A 17,650-nucleotide genomic window follows, 5' to 3' on the forward strand; every position below is an offset into this window, starting at 1 on the left:
ATATTTTGTGAACAAAATATTCTTCGATCGCTGAAATCAGCAAATAATATTATTATACTAGCGCTAGCAGAAACTCTTTTAAGTGCTTGTGAAAGTGTCTCACTCCAGGAAAAAGAAGATTTAGGCCATCTACGTGAAACCTTACATCAAAGATGTTTAATCAGTTCAGTACGTAGCGAATAATAATGCTTCTCATTCTGACGTGAACTTTCGATCAGTGCAACACATTTCATCTCTTGGTAAATAAGCTAGGTAGTCAGACGAACATTGTTACAAGTCTCATGTAAGAACGTCTGTTGTAAGAGTATTATATGTATTTTGAATATTCTACTCGGTCTTTTTTTATTTAAAATGTCCAGATCTACATAACGTAATAATTTAGGAGTCGCAGAACATCATGCTCGGACGTCCATATGGCTGTCCAAATCAACTGTGGAACACATCCAGCATCTCACATTGTAGCATGACCTTGGAAACCATCTTTAAATACAGACGATTCAAGAAGATTGTGGTAACATTCACACTGCAGTCGACACAGAGACTCCTCTCTAATAGAGTCGGTCTGATAATAGAGCTATATAATTCAGAAATCATCGTAAAGACAGCCAAGTGGACATTTTCAAATCTGTATTATTAGTAGATAAACGGAGTGACCAAGAGGTCTACCTGGAAAGGTGAATAGAACAAACAAATACTATCCGTTGTGCAATAACGTCACTAACATCATAAACAATCTAGAGTTGAATGATCTATTATTCAGTTATGTAGTATTGTGTGATACAAACAAAGAAAACTTTGTTGGGAACTTGCTGGCACATTAAAACTGTGCAGAACCAGGACTCGAGCATGGAACCTTCTCCCTCAGCGGACAAATTTTCTACCGAGGTTTCTTTCCGATCTGTTTCCTCGTCGTTATATCGTCAGTGGTTCTTTGCGGGTGTCGCATTAAATATGTCAAATTCTCTCGATGAGAACTTAACTCAATTTTTTTTACGACAAGGGGTGGCCAATCCCACGACAGAACACGCTGAGCTACTGTGCTGCCGGTGAGCTACCCAAAAACGACTCACGACCAGCCTTTACCGTCTTGCTTCCGGCAGTACCTCACCTCCTACCTTCCAAACATCACAGAAGTTCTCCTGCAACCTTATGGGACTAGCTGTCGTGGAAGAAAGGATATCGCGGAGGTATGGCATAGCCACAGCCTTGGGGATCGTTTTCATAATGAATTTTCAACTCTGTAAATTTGTGAGGGCGGATGGAGATTCATACTTGGATAGCTCAGCCGGTGGAGCGCTTTCCTGTGGATCTCAAAGGTTCCGTGTTCGATTCGTAGAGTGGCATGCAGTTTTAATGCGCCAGGAGGTTTGGAATCAGCCCACACTCCCCTGCAGAGTGAGGATTCATACTGAAAATTGTGCTGGAGCTTCAGAAGTCATGCTGCGATAATTCTAAGCCAGGCACGATGCTGTGTCAGTTGATGACGGAGATTCGCTTACGTCTTTTCTGCTTGCCGCATTTCCTGAGAGTGCACATCCATTGTCCCCTGTCGATGCAGAAACAATCGTTGCAGTCTTTCGTCATCGTATCGCCAGGAGTACACACTGAAACAGCAACGAGAAAAGGAAGCTCGTTATGAACATCAGTTTGTAAAATCTAGATTGCAAATTCTATATTCAGCCTTACATTGGATACCAAAATGTTACATGTGCAATTCTGATTTAATTAATTGCACATCGAGATCTTAATTTTTAGAAGAATTAATCTGTATTATGTGGGTAGTTTGAAAAAAATGAAGAATTTGTTGTTTAACTTCGTGGAATATTCCCACTTCAGGCCCTATAGTTTTTCTGCCCCTATAATTTCATGAAGTTCCCACAGCCGGCGGCGCTGTAAGTAGCCTTCAAAATGGCGTACGAAACGGAAGTGCGTTCTAAGCAGAGAGCTGTCACTGAGTTGCTTTTGGTGAAAAACCAGAGCGTCGCAGGTATTCATAGATGCTTGCAGAATGTCTACGCAGACCTGGTAGTGAACAAAAGGACGGTGAGTCGTTGGGCAAACCTTTCCGATCTCTCGCGTTCCGGCCGGCCCCACACACCTGTGACTCTTGCAATGTTCGGAAGTGCGGACACTCTCATTCGAGGTGATGGACGGTTAAGTCATGGCGACAGTCTTGAGGGACTCGAAAGGGGCTAGTCTACTTGATTTCCTCAATCATCATTGAATGATCAGCTCGGAAGTATATTGTGCTATCCTCAGAAAACTGAAGAAACGACTTCAGTCTGTTTGGTGTCACGTAAATGCAAACGAGCTTCGCCTTCTCCACAGCAACGCAATTTCTCACACAAGTCTGCGCAGCCGAGAGGCGCTCACAAAACTTCACTGGACTGTTCTTTCCTGTCTACCCTACAGCCCGCACCTCGCACCACCCATCTGTGAGGCCCAGTGCGGGATGCACTCTGCGGAAGGGAGTATGTGGATGATGGAGATGTTACTGATGCAACCAAATATTTTTCATTAATAACTGAACATCGCCCGTACAAGAGAACTGAGACACGATATACACTCCTGGAAATGGAAAAAAGAACACATTGACACCGGTGTGTCAGACCCACCATACTTGCTCCGGACACTGCGAGAGGGCTGTACAAGCAATGATCACACGCACGGCACAGCGGACACACCAGGAACCGCGGTGTTGGCCGTCGAATGGCGCTAGCTGCGCAGCATTTGTGCACCGCCGCCGTCAGTGTCAGCCAGTTTGCCGTGGCATACGGAGCTCCATCGCAGTCTTTAACACTGGTAGCATGCCGCGACAGCGTGGACGTGAACCGTATGTGCAGTTGACGGACTTTGAGCGAGGGCGTATAGTGGGCATGCGGGAGGCCAGGTGGACGTACCGCCGAATTGCTCAACACGTGGGGCGTGAGGTCTCCACAGTACATCGATGTTGTCGCCAGTGGTCGGCGGAAGGTGCACGTGCCCGTCGATCTGGGACCGGACCGCAGCGACGCACGGATGCACGCCAAGACCGTAGGATCCTACGCAGTGCCGTAGGGGACCGCACCGCCACTTCCCAGCAAATGAGGGACACTGTTGCTCCTGGGGTATCGGCGAGGACCATTCGCAACCGTCTCCATGAGGCTGGGCTACGGTCCCGCACACCGTTAGGCCGTCTTCCGCTCACGCCCCAACATCATGCAGCCCGCCTCCAGTGGTGTCGCGACAGGCGTGAATGGAGGGACGAATGGAGACGTGTCGTCTTCAGCGATGAGAGTCGCTTCTGCCTTGGTGCCAATGATGGTCGTATGCGTGTTTGGCGCCGTGCCGGTGAGCGCCACAATCAGGACTGCATACGACCGAGGCACACAGGGCCAACACCCGGCATCATGGTGTGGGGAGCGATCTCCTACACTGGCCGTACACCACTGGTGATCGTCGAGGGGACACTGAATAGTGCACGGTACATCCAAACCGTCATCGAACCCATCGTTCTACCATTCCTAGACCGTCAAGGGAACTTGCTGTTCCAACAGGACAATGCACGTCCGCATGTATCCCGTGCCACCCAACGTGCTCTAGAAGGTGTAAGTCAACTACCCTGGCCAGCAAGATCTCCGGATCTGTCCCCCATTGAGCATGTTTGGGACTGGATGAAGCGTCGTCTCACGCGGTCTGCACGTCCAGCACGAACGCTGGTGCAACTGAGGCGCCAGGTGGAAATGGCATGGAAAGCCGTTCCACAGGACTACATCCAGCATCTCTACGATCGTCTCCATGGGAGAATAGCAGCCTGCATTGCTGCGAAAGGTGGATATACACTGTACTAGTGCCGACATTGTGCATGCTCTGTTGCCTGTGTCTATGTGCCTGTGGTTCTGTCAGTGTGATCATGTGATGTATCTGACCCCAGGAATGTGTCAATAAAGTTTCCCCTTCCTGGGACAATGAATTCACGGTGTTCTTATTTAAATTTCCAGGAGTGTAGTACTCTCACAATCCCCAACGAGAGATAATGCGAATGTGTTAGAGAGAGATATATAGGATATAATAGAATGAAACATTAATCTTATTTTTACATATAGTGCACATTTATCAATTAGTATTTCGCAGTCGAATGAGTGCCTGAGAAAAATAATTTGTTTCTGGCTGCTCAAAGGGCAAGTGCTTCCCAGGGTGCACCGCCTGGGATAATTCGTATCTATGTTGGGGCGAGACCGTAGGAAATCAAAAGATCACCGCCAGAACGGTGTAGAAGCGAAATTTCTGTCTGTCGGCCAACTTCATTTGACAATTGAACTGAAGTCGCACCTAGGGATCTTAAGCACTATTTGTGATAAACAAATAGTATATGAAAGCTAAACTCTTGATTATTTAGTAATTTTTGGAAGTTTAGAACTCTGTTTTCTGTGTTGTTGGGTATCATTGTCAGTTGTAGGCATCGCAGAGAGAGAGAGAGAGAGAGAGAGAGAGAGAGAAAGACAGAGAGCAACCTCTGGTACGCGGTTATTACAGATGCCGTAGGTGAAGCTCTTACGGCCAGCTTGCCAGGAGTTGGACGGCAGTCATTTTGTACCCATCACGAACAACTTCTTATATTGCTGTGGTATAGCACTACCTTCAAAATGAATGTGTCTAATCCTCAGCAACCAAACATGAAACTTAACGGATCCAAAAATATCTTGGGAGCTGACCCTAGATTTAGTATTATTGTCATTTATTAGCAAAGAAAGCCGTATATACAGTAGTTCTCGTTGTGGCATTGGGCTCAAATACTAGGGGCGATCCAAAAATTTCCATTCAAAGACCGTACGGTCTGGAATCCGTATCCCAGACTGGCAAAATCGCCGTAAGCATTGACGCAATCATCCCATGGACGCACCAGGTTGAAGATACCCGTTGGGTAAAAGACCGTGTCCTGTCGCATGAATAAATCCGTAGCTGCCTGCTGCACATCCTCGTCCGAGAAGAACTGTCGACCCTTCAAGATCTTTTTCAAGGGAGCGAAGCGCGATCATCGCGAGGGGAGAGATCGGGACTATAGGGACAGTGCTCAAGTGTCTCCCACTTGATTTGGTATAATGGATGAGGCTGGCCTTGCAGATCGACCGGCGTCATGTGTCGAATAGCGACCACTAAGGAAGGTGGCGCACCATTCCACAACAGTGGTTGTCGACAGACATGCTGACCGTTAGATGTTCTTCACTCCGTAGTGGATGTATAGCAGCGTTTTCCTTCGGCAGCCAAGAAATGTTTAACAGCACGTTGGTCCTGTCTGGACGCATTTGGCAATAACGTCGCCATAATTCATGTTTCCGAATTTACCGCACGCACGTCGGAAAGACGCCAATGCCACAGTAAACTCTTGCCTAAATGTCGGTGCTTATATACCCGCATCGGTGTCGCGCAGCGTTGCAAATACGCTGCAGCAACGTCATCAAACGGAAATTTTTTGATTGCTCCTTACAACAAGCTTTGAATCGATCATCTCGAATGCTATGCAAAAGCAGCTGAAGGAGGTAAGCAATGTAAGGTCGACAAACATGATTTATGCTAACAAACATAAGAATTTACTAGTCCAGGAACCATGTTCTTCTAGCAGCAAGGTTTCTTTAAAAGATCAGATTGAAAGAGCTCTCTGATGCATGGTTTCTCATTCTAAAGCTTTCTTATTTCCTACCGAGAGAGATCGACAGTATGTTATACGAGGGGGGACCCAAAAGATACCGGGTTGTTGTCATAAAAAATTTATTGATGAACCTTTTTACAAAATTACTTCAGTCACCTTCAAAATACTCTCCATCACATGCGATGCGCTTGTCAAGTCTCTTTTCCCACTGTTGGAAGCACGTTTGGAACTCTTCAAGTTTGATATTGTCCAGTGCCCTTTGCGAAGCTGTTTTAACCGCCTCCACATCGTCATAACGCTCCACTTTTAATGTTTTTTTCATTCGTGGAAATAGGAAAAAGTCGCACGGGGCTAGGTCCGGCGAATACGGAGCGTGGGGAACGACAGACCACCCCTGAGATGCCAAATAGTGGGTCACCTGATCGCCAAAGTTCCGGGCGTTTCCTCCTCACATCCTCTCGCAGACGCCTTAAAACATCCAAGTAAAAGTACTGGTTAACAGTCTGGCCAGGGGGTACGAATTCCCGATGCGCAATTCCACGAACATCAAAAAAGACAATGGTCATCGTCTTCACATTTGACCTCACTTGCCTCGCTTTTTATTGTCTGGGAGAGTTGGGAGTCCTCCACTGGTTTGACGCTTGCTTGGTTTCTGGGTCATACCCCTAACACCAATTCTGATCCCCTGTAATGACTTTGTTCAAGAAGTTTGGATCACGGGCAGTCTCTGTTTTCAAGTCCTGACACACATTCATGCGGATGGTTTTTTGCTCCTGTGTGAGAAGGCGCGGAACAAATTTAGCAGCAACACGTCTCGTGTGCAAATCCTCACTCAAAATCCGCTGGCACGAGCTCCAACTGATTCCTGTCTCTGCTGAATTTTGGTCGATCGTTTGGCGACGATATTTTGGCGCACCTTTTCAATGTTCTCCTCATTTCGCGATGTTCAAGGGCGTCCAGAACGAGCTTGGTCTTCAACACACATCTCACCACGTTTAAAGCTCCCAAACCACTCGAAAACCTGTGTGCGGCTCATAGCGTCCTCCTGGAAAGATTCCTGAAGCATTTGGTGTCTCCGTTGTAGTTTTTTTAAGCAGGAAACAAAATTTTACACACATTCTTTGTTCTTTTAAAGTTGCCATAACAACTTCGCACAGGTAACCCACCCACAGTCAGAGAAACACAATACCACACTTGCACGTTCAGCTCTACACTGACGCCGTCTGCACAGCTGTCTCAAGAAGGTCTCTACTAACACCATCTAGGGTGAGAACCCTGCACTACGTCTACGAGTGGCAGCGCCCTCGGAGTCCGGTTTCTTTTGGGTCCCCCCTCGTATACTATGTTTTTCTGATGGATTTTTTTACAACAGTAGAGTGCTGTGCAAAATATGAATCCCCTGTGGATAAAGGATGTAACAGCGAATGTATGTACCGAGCATGAAGGATTCACAATGTCCTCCATTGATAGCTAACGCCCCCACATGCGGTTTCGACTACAGTGCAATTGATACATAAGTCATGTACAGATCAACGTAGTTAGGTTTTTAACTTTTTGCAAAAATGCAACAGTGATTATAAGGAGAACGTATCGTACCTAGTATCTGCAATGGAAACTGATTAGTCTTGTAAAGCGGGAGTTGCAAAACACTTCGGATTAAAAGAATCCGCTCTAGTGTTCCTATTACATTTGTGTGTCCTTAATGATTTTTTTATTTGTTTGTTAAATGTAATGACACACTAAACGCAGATGAACGAGTAAGAAAAGAATGCAGCATTCTTCAACAATTTAACATTAACTACGAAAGGAAAAGAAACGTTAATCAGATTTGTTGCCTCTTTTAGAAGCTATAATGACTTTAGTATGTCAACCATTTGCAAACAAATAAAAAGTATCGATGCTTTAAGAATTGAATGTCGCATCATTATACAGCAAGTTTGATCACGAATTTGTGTATCTAAAAACGCTGTAACCCTAGTTACATGATGTAAAGGTACTATCCGGTGAATCTGAAATCTGAAGATGATTAGGTTGATGAAAAAAGAAATGTTTACTGCATCTCTCCTTTCAATACGAATTGTATAAATTTCGCACTCTTTTTGACTCGGAAAGAGCAGCTGAAAGAGTAGCACTGTGGCATTATTTCAGTGAAACTTCGAAAAATGCATTGAAGTTCTGTGCTACACTCGCAACAGGAGGACCCAATATGGCCCGAAGTATCACTTGACGTATCTTCACCCAATGAGGAAATACAGTCTGTGGCACGCTGACGGGGAAGGGATAGCCGTACTTTTCCTGTACAGGAATGGGCAGACAGAACAGAATCATCCCGTAGCGGACCCAATGTACGAAATTCTGTTCGAAGTGTATACCAGTGCTGTCACCTGTGAGCGGTATCACTCCTCCTGTGGTACGGAGATGGACTGCGCTTGTCAGAGAGTACGACAAGTGTTCAAAACCCCACAACCCAAAATAAATAGAAAAATCACTACATACGAAGGAATACGCTGCGATCGAGAATGGCAACTATGAGAACAGAGGAAGATTTCGCATCCCTTGATCTCATCCAAATAAGTGAATAGAGGCGGAAATGGACTCAAGCAACCCAACTGGAACTTCGCAACATGTCGTGCATAACTTTCGCAGCCGGCTTTCAACGAATACGTAAGGTTTGGTCAACCATGGCAGGTGTGCTGATGCTCTTCACAGGAGGAACGTAATATCTTCACTGACATCACATCACACAGCAGTGCATTCTCAAACTATATGTGGGACATCCCATTACTGTAGTTAGTTATATTCAGTTACTAGCTGACAGACCTGGCACTGACAGGGTAATCATTTTCCAAAAAGAAAACAAAAAATGGACTGTGTTTGTACCGAAATTTCAAAAAAATTTCATCTTCATGTATTCGTGAAAACGCTTTTGATATTATGAAACAGTGGTACAATGAAATAAGCATAGTGTCCAAATATACAAATATACTCTCCAAATTAAGAAACATGACCTCCTACTGTTAGCGTACGCTGAGCGCAGCTGCTCCGTGTGTCTACGACGTGACTTTGTAAACGTCCCTATGACAACACCTCTTCAGAGGTATTGTAGACGGCTATCGTTTTCGCCTACAGCCGTTTGCGCTTCGCAGTTGAAAGTTGTCAAAAGCGCTGCCACGTGTCAGGGATTTCCTTAAGTTGACTCGACTCAAATGGTTCAAATGGCTCTGAGCACTATGCGACTTAACTTCTGAGGTCATCAGTCGCCTAGAACTTAGAACTAATTAAACCTAACTAACCTAAGGACATCACACACATCCATGCCCGAGGCAGTATTCGAACCTGCGACCGTAGCGGTCGCTCGGTTCCAGACTGTAGCGCCCAGAACCGCACGGCCACTCCGACCGGCTGACTCGACTCTAGGAGTGTCTTACATAGCAGTACAGAATAAATGTTTTAAAATATCATGCTTGATGCGGCATTTTTTCATGTATCTCAGTTTTTATGACGTCTTATCTTTTCAAATATGTGTCATACAGTTTTATATTTCTTTAGGCAAATTCGGGGGGTACGTGGATAGTGTCAGCGAAATATGTTTTGAAACGAGTTAGTAACAAAGAAGTAATAAATTTAAACATCATGCACACTGCGGTAGTTTTTCTCGCATCTGTTTTTATCACGTGATATCTTCTCCGTCCAGCGGCTTAGGAGATGTGGAACATATACACATATACACACATAAATACGTCAGTTTTTGTAATAAGTGTGCATATTAACAACTTTCATGTCCAGCTGCTAAATTGGTGGTAATTTTCGTTATTATTATCGATTGTCAGTTATATACTTTTTATGTCTTACACGTCTACAGGGTGGTCCATTGACAGTGACCGGGCCAAATATCTCACGAAATAAGCATCAAACGAAAAAACTACAAAGAACGAAACTCGTCTAGCTTGAAGGGAGAAACCAGATGGCGCTATGATTGGCCGGCTAGATGGCCCTGCCATAGGTCAAACGGATATCAACTGCGTTTTTTTAAATAGGAACCCACATTTTTTATCACATGTTCGTGTAGTACGTAAAGAAATAAGAATGTTTTAGTTGGAACAATTGTTTCGCTTTGTGATAGATGGCGCTCTAATAGTCACAACAGTATAAGGACGTGGTATCACGTAACATTCCGCCAGTGCGGACGGTATTTGCTTCGTGATACGTTACCCGTATTAAAATGGACCGTTTACCAATTGCGGAAAAGGTCGATATCGTGTTGATGTATGGCTATTGTGATCAAAATGCCCAACAGGCGTGTGCTATGTATGCTGGTCGGTATCCTGGACGACATCATCGAAGTGTCCGGACCGTTCGCCGGATAGTTACGTTATTTAAGGAAACAGGAAGTGTTCAGCCACATGTGAAACGTCAACCACGACCTGCAACAAATGATGACGCCTAAGTAGGTGTTTTAGCTGCTGTCGCGGCTAATCCGCACATCAGTACCAGACAAACTGCGCGAGAATCTGGAATCTCAAAAACGTTGGTGTTGAGAATGCTACATCAACATCGATTGCACCCGTACTATATTTCTATGCTCCAGGAATTGCATGGCGACGACTTTGAACGTCGTGTACAGTTCTGCCACTGGGCACAAGAGAAATTACGGACGATGACAGATTTTTTGCACGCGTTCGATTTAGCGACGAAGCGTCATTCACCAACAGCGGTAACGTGAACCGGCATAATATGCACTATTGGGCAACGGAAAATCCACGATGGCTGCGACAAGTGGAACATCAGCGACCTTGGCGGGTTAATGTATGGTGCGGCATTACGGGAGGAAGGATAATTGCCCCCATTTTATCGATGGCAATGTAAATGGTGCAATGTATGCTGATTTCCTACGTAATGTTCTACCGATGTTACTACAAGATGTTTCATTGCACGACAGAGTGGCGATGTACTTCCAACATGATGGATGTCCGGCACATAGGTCGCGTGCGGTTGAAGCGGTATTGAAGAGCATATGTCATGACAGGTGGATTAGTCGCCCGCACGTTCACCGTATCTGACGTCCCCGGATTTCTTTCTGTGGGGAAAGTTGAAGGATATTTGCTATCGTGATCCACCGACAACGCCTGACAAGACGCGTCAGCGCATTGTCAATGCATTACGGAAGGCGAACTACTCGCTGTTGAGAGGAATGTCGTTACACGTATTGCCAAATGCACTGAGGTTGACGGACATCGTTTTGAGCATTTATTGCATTAATGTGGTTTTTACAGGTAATCACGCTGTAACAGCATGCGTTCTCGGAAATGATAAGTTCACAAAGGTACATGTATCACATTGGAACAAACGAAATAAAATGTTCAAACGTACCTACGTTCTGTATTTTGATTTAAAAAACCTACATGTTAGCAACTGTTCGTCTAAAATTGAGAGCAATATGTTTGTGACTATTACAGCGCCTTCTATCGCAAAGCGAAAAATGTGGTCCAACTAAAACATTCATATTTCATTACGTACTTATGAAACGTCCCCTTAGAAAAATTTATGAATGAGTGTGCTGATAAACCTCTTACATTATTTGATTTTCAAACAGCTGAGCAGAGCTGAACGTACTCAGACATTTCGCTCTTTACCTATTCTGATCAATACTAAACTGACACACAATATTTTAGCGCAACGCAATCTGACTTTCAAAAATCCCTACGAAAGAATGGCCCTGACTAACAATAACCTATACCTTTCATGAATCACTTACCTCATAAAAATCTTCGTTACTCGAACTACTGCAATACAGCGAGCGCCACTACTGCCAACTAAATAAAAGATTCTAACTACTAAAGGCACTAACTAATGATAGGCACTGTCAGCAAATGAAAGATTTTGATAGAGAACAAAGAATGTATTTACCTTAATAATGTTCAAAAGTCATCATATATATATATCAGTTCATGACATGCAGTCTTACAAATTTGCTCTCTCTGATGGACACACGTCCAGATCGTCCGCTCTCAGAACTCTGCCATCTCTCTCCCCACATCCGCCACTGCTGGCGGCTCACGTCCAACTACGCAACGCTACGCGCTGTTCACATCCAACTGCCCAACACTACATTAGTGAATATTCCAACAATGCCAACCAGCCACAGATTGCACACAGCACAGCCAGTGATTTTCATACAGAGCGCTAGGTGACGTTACCAACATAAAAATCTAAACAGCCTACTTACAATATTTCATTACGTACTGCACGAATATGTAATAAAAAATGGGGGTTCCTATTTAAAAAACGCAGTTGATATCCATTTTGACCTATGGCAGCACCATCTAGCGGGCCAACCATAGCGCCATCTGGTTTCCCCCTTCAAGCTAGACAAGTTTCGTGCTTTGTAGTTATTTCGTTTGATGCTTATTTCGTGATATATTTGGCCCGGTCACGATGAATGGACCACCCTGTCTATTTGTGACGTTATGATGTTAATTTAGATGGCATATTTTAATATGCATGCCACAGGATGAATAAAATACCAGATCTGCTCTTTCTGTGAAGAAACTGCCAGTCCAGTGTAGCTGGACAAACTGGACTGATGTATTTCGTTTAGTAGGCGGAGGCTTGTCACTCAACGAAAGCCTTCAGAACGTCTTGAAATGTAAAATCGGGCACCTTACCTCCGTCGTGTTGTGCGTGAAGAGCACTGCTCCGTTTTCGATAGCAGTCTGCAAAATAGTAAGCCCGGACAGAGCTCCCGCCGTACATCTGTTGTCTCGGACTCACCTTCGCGGCGCTCCCAGTTGTCAGGCTCCTCCGCAGGCGCCTGCAGTACCAGCAGAAGCAGCAGCAGGAGGACACTCGATGCGAGCGCGGCCTTCATGGCTGGCGACGCCTCTGTTACTGCTGCCGCGTCCCACACCGCTGCCGGGCGTCTCTCCAGCCCACCAACTCGCTACCAGTTTTTACGCGCCTGTCTTCCCCCACGCACCGCCTACCTGTTTACGTTCGCAGGGTCGACGAGTTCATCTGCTGCTGTTACGCTAGCTGGTGAATTACTGGCCGACACGGGGCAACGGCTGACCCACTGCAGTCTCAATCTCGAGGAGCACGGTTCACATCCTACACTACTGGCCGTTAAAATTGCTACACCAAGAAGAAATGCAGATGATAAGCGGGTATTCATTGGACAAATATATTATACTAGAACTGACATGTGATTACATTTCCACGCAATTTTGGTGCATAGATCCTGAGCGATCAGTACACAGAACAACCACCTCTGGCCGTAATAACGGCCTTGATACGCCTGGGCATTGAGTCAAACAGAGCTTGGATGGCGTGTACTGGTACAGCTGCCCATGCAGCTGCAACACGATACCACAGTTCGTCAAGAGTAGTGGCTGGCGTATTGTGACGAGCCAGTTGCTCGGCCACCATTGACCAGACGGTTTCAATTGGTGAGAGACCTGGGGAATGTGCTGGCCAGGGCAGAAGACGAACATTTTCTGTATCCAGAAAGGCCCGTACACGACCTGCAACATGCGGTCGTGCATTATCCTGCTGAAATGTGGAGTTTCGCAGGGATAGAATGAAGGTTAGAGCCACGGGTCGTAGCACATCTGAAATGTAACGTCCACTGTTCAAAGTGCCGTCAATGCGAACAAGAGGTGACCGAGACGTGTAACCAATGGCACCCCATACCATCACGCCGGGTGATACACCAGTATGGCGATGACGAATACACGCTTCCAATGTGCGTTCACCGCGATGTCGTCAAACACGGATGCGACCATCATGATGCTGTAAACAGAACCTGGATTCATCCGAAGAAATGACTTTTTGCCGTTCGTGCACCCCGGTTCATCGTTGAATACACCATCCCAGGCGCTCCTGTCTGTGATGCCGCGTCAAGGGTAACCGCAGCCATGGTCTCCCAGCTGATAGTCCATGCTGCTGCAAACGTCGTCGAACTGTTCGTGCAGATGGTTGTAGTCTTGCAAACGTCCCCATCTGTTGACTCAGGGATCGAGACGTGGCTGCACGATCCATTACAGCCATGCGGATAAGATGCCTATCATCTCGACTGCTAGTGATACGAGACCGTTGGGATCCAGCACGGCGTTCCGTATTACCCTCCTGAACCCACCGATTTCATATTCTGCTAACAGTCATTGGATTTCGACCAACGCGAGCAGCAATGTCGCGATACGATAAACCGCAATCGCGATAGGCTACAATCCGACCTTTACCAAAGTCGGAAACGTGATGGTACGCATTTCTCCTCCTTACACGAGGCATCACAATAACGTTTCACCAGGCAACGCTGGTCAACTGCTGTTTGCGTGTGAGAAATCGGTTGGAAACTTTCTTCATGTCGGCACGTTGTAGGTGTCACACCGACGCCAACCTTGTGTGAATGCTCCGAAAAGCTAATCATTTGCATATCACAGCATCTTCTTCCTGTCGGTTAAATTTCGCGTCTGTAGCACGTCATATTCGTGGTGTAACAATTTTAATGGCCAGTAGTGTATTTCGGCCACTTAGCTATGGGTTATCAGTTTTTTAGCCACTGTCAGTTTACTACGTCTCGTTTCGTGTAGACAGAGCTTGTGCTCCGTCTCAATCGACGTCGTCATCGACATTGAACGCTAACCTTCCTTCCCTCTTCTGATCCTAGAAATTGTTTGAACTGCAATTAAATGCTCTTTATTATGAGGTCTCGAAAATACTATACTAAAATGGCATTTAATACCAGTCACAGACCGTTCTTTTTCCTAACTTATGTAAGGAGATTTCATAGAACCGACAGGTATTGAAAAAATCTCACAGCAACATCGCCTCCAAAAAATTAAAAAAAGGATTAGTGTTAACGCAAAACCTCTACAACAAAAAATCAATGTCAAGGGGGGCAAAAATTCGATGCTACAATACTGTCATAAAACTATCAATCCTCTACGCAAGTGATACACCAACCTTTAACAGAAAACAACAACTTTCAGACACCAAAAGAGGGAGATCATTAGGAATATTCTAGGAGGAAGACATACCCAAGACGTTTATAGGCTACAATCAATTAAAACAACAGAAAGGTTTTCAAATATCGAAACTGATATTAGGAAAAGGCGAATGAAATTCTTTGGTCAACTCAGCCGACTACCAAAAAATCGACAGACGAAGAGAATAATGGATTGTGTAAGCTCACTTAAGAATTCCACACCTTGGCTAGATGAAATTCGAAAGGCATTAAATAATTCAAACTTAAGACCAGCCTACATTCTGGAAAGACGCACCTTCAGACACAAAGTAGACAAATGGGAAGTTATATCAGAGCAAAACAGTACAGTCCAAAGTGGTCGTATGAGCTTAAACAAGCCTTTTCGGAAAGAATGAAAGCCTATTGAAAGAACAAGAAGAACTCAAAGAAAAATTAATCGAGTTATTTGCTTAACGTCTATCATTTCTGGGAAGAATTCGCCAATATACGAGGTGCGACAATAAAGTGATGAGACTGATTTTCTTTGCAAGATGTGACAACCCTGTAGGATTGCGTAGGCATAATATCTTTGATCTTGGTCTATAAGCTGCTTCTTGTCCAAGCAGCACATTGATGCAACTGCTCAGTGGTGAGTTGTGCTGTAATACGTTAACACGTGTTTGTGTCTCTTGTCACGGAAATGGAACTGCATAATATTGCGCAACGGTATGCCATTTCTTTTTACGTTAAATTGGGTGAAAACACGACGATAACTTACGGTAAGCTCCAGAAGGTTTTTGGAGAGCAGGTTATGTCAAGAACTCAAGTGTTTCGTTGGCATAAAATGTTTAGTGAAGGCAGAACGAATGTTGAAGATGAAGACCGCAGTGGACGACCATAAACCTCACGGACGGATGTCAACTTGGCCAGGGTGCGTGAACTCGTACGATCTGATTGAAGATTATCCATAAAAGTGATTGCAGAAGAACTGAACATCAATCGAGAAACGGTTCGTATAATAATAACTGAAGATCTCGCTGTGAGAAAGATTTGTGCAAAAATGGTCCCCAAAAATCTCACACCACAACTGCGAGAAACACAGAAAAGTGTGGCAGCTGATCTGTTAGAGCAAACGGAAATCATTCCAGAAATGTTGAGCAGTGTTATCACTGGTGATGAAAGTTGGTTTTTCATTACGATCCAAACGCCAAAGTTCGCAATGGTGCTCAAAGGGATCACCCAGACCAAAAAAAGCTCGCATGTCAAAGTCAAAGGTGAAATGCATGCTTGTGTGCTTCTTTGATTCCAAGGGAATTGTTCATAAAGAATGGGTGCCTCCTGGACAAACAGTTAACCAATATTCATACAAAGAAATTTTAGAAAGACTTCGTAAAAGAGTTCTTCGTGTCCGTGCCAACATTGCTGATAATTGGATTCTGCATCACGATAATGGGCCATCCCATACTGCTCTGTCAGTACAGCAATTTTTGACCTCAAAACACATTTCAGTACCACCACAGCCACCTTATTCGACAGATATCGCTCCATACGACTTTTTTCTGTTTCCAAGAGTCAAAACGGCGGTCAAGGGACACTAATTTCAAACAACACAAGATGTCCAAAAAGCTGTGAAGAGGGTCTTGGAGGATATGACAGAATATGACTTCCAGAAATGTTACCATGAATGGCAGAAGCGCTGGAAAAAGTGTGTACAATCAGAAGGGAACTACTTTGAAAGAGACAACACTAAACTTGACTAAAACGGCAAGCAACATTTTTTTTGCACATCAATCTCATTACTTTATTGTCGCACCTCGTATATATATAACGCAAAGTCAAGGTTAGTGACACGGGAATATCAGAGCAGAGGAAGACACAATGGACTGGATTTCAATTCGTACTGGGTGGTTATAATCAAACTGCAGTTGCTCACGGTGGTCCAGTGTGGGCTGTAATTATCATACGGCAGCGAAACTTCGTAGATACTCTAATGAGTTAATGTGAACCGATCGACACTGGAAAAAAATAGTTCCAGTTTTGGCCTCCAAGTGCAAATGTGGCACTGTGAAAGCAAGAAAGAAGATACTCTTAGAAATGTTTCTACTGTGTCGTCCGAATAAGACATAGCCAGGGCAAAAGCACCGCAGGTGCAAAGATGCGAGCTGTTGCCACTACCGTAGAGACTCGCCACTTTCGAGAGTTCCACTAGCGCATCGGGCGGCGCTGAGGATGCAGATATCTACTTCGCCTTGGCCAGTAGCGGCCTAATACAATCCGCCAGTGACCGGAGGACAACGGACAGAAGCCTGCACGGAAAACAGAAGAGCAGCTCTTGCACACTTGGTTATATGTCATCACCCAGGGCTGACTTAGACAGGGAACGTTGTCGGGTGAACTCACAGATGTGATCACACAGTTGTTGTAAATTGCATTTGCTACGTACTGTGAAGTTTACTTACGATTATTCGCACTTAGTCATTGAGAACCTCTTTTGTGTTATGTTACATGCAGTGTTGCAGACTCCAGTAGCCAACAAGTCACAAAGATAAGTAAACCTTTTAACTCATTTGTGTGACTTTATTACTGATTTGTTGGAATGTTGTAGAACCTCTGTTTTCCTATCCTGTTAGGTGACCCTTGGGCAATACTGTGTAACAGTGCAGGGAGAAATTGTGTTAGCGGTGTACTGCGCCAGAATCCGTTTCACGAAGTCACAAACTCGGCCTACCGTAACAGCAGTGGCCAACTCTGCCTCCACAGCAGTAGCGACGCGGCCTTTGCAAATCTGTCGTCGAGGGTTTACAAAAGTTTCCATGTGCAGTGGTTTAGGAACGTGGCGCGAGCAGAGAAGGTCAAACAAATGAGAAAGGCATAATGTTGGTTATATTATTAACCGTCGCTTACACAATTTGTTCAGTATGAGCGCCAGACACGCACCAGTTCCGGTGGAATATGAACGTGTTCGTGTATACTGACTTTCAGAGCCGAGACCAAACGAACCCTAGAAATTCCCAGAGCCAACAGTCACATTGATTGGCCGGCCGGGGTGGCCGAGCCGC

General features: G+C 45.0%; 1 long non-coding RNA gene across 2 annotated transcripts in view; it reads right to left on the bottom strand.

The window, feature by feature from the left end:
• Positions 1-12,538, bottom strand: part of LOC126203202 (uncharacterized) — an 83,529-nt gene extending 70,991 nt beyond the window's left edge. For both annotated transcript variants that reach the window (XR_007540242.1, XR_007540241.1), the window contains exons 1-2: positions 12,401-12,538; positions 1,500-1,604 (exon numbers count right to left, since the gene is read on the bottom strand). This is a non-coding gene — a long non-coding RNA (uncharacterized LOC126203202). The remainder of the gene's footprint in view (positions 1-1,499; positions 1,605-12,400) is intronic.
• Between the last annotated feature and the right edge of the window lie 5,112 nt (positions 12,539-17,650).

The sequence above is a fragment of the Schistocerca nitens genome, chromosome 9 (genome assembly GCF_023898315.1).
Source record: "Schistocerca nitens isolate TAMUIC-IGC-003100 chromosome 9, iqSchNite1.1, whole genome shotgun sequence".
NCBI classification, from domain to species: domain Eukaryota; kingdom Metazoa; phylum Arthropoda; class Insecta; order Orthoptera; family Acrididae; genus Schistocerca; species Schistocerca nitens.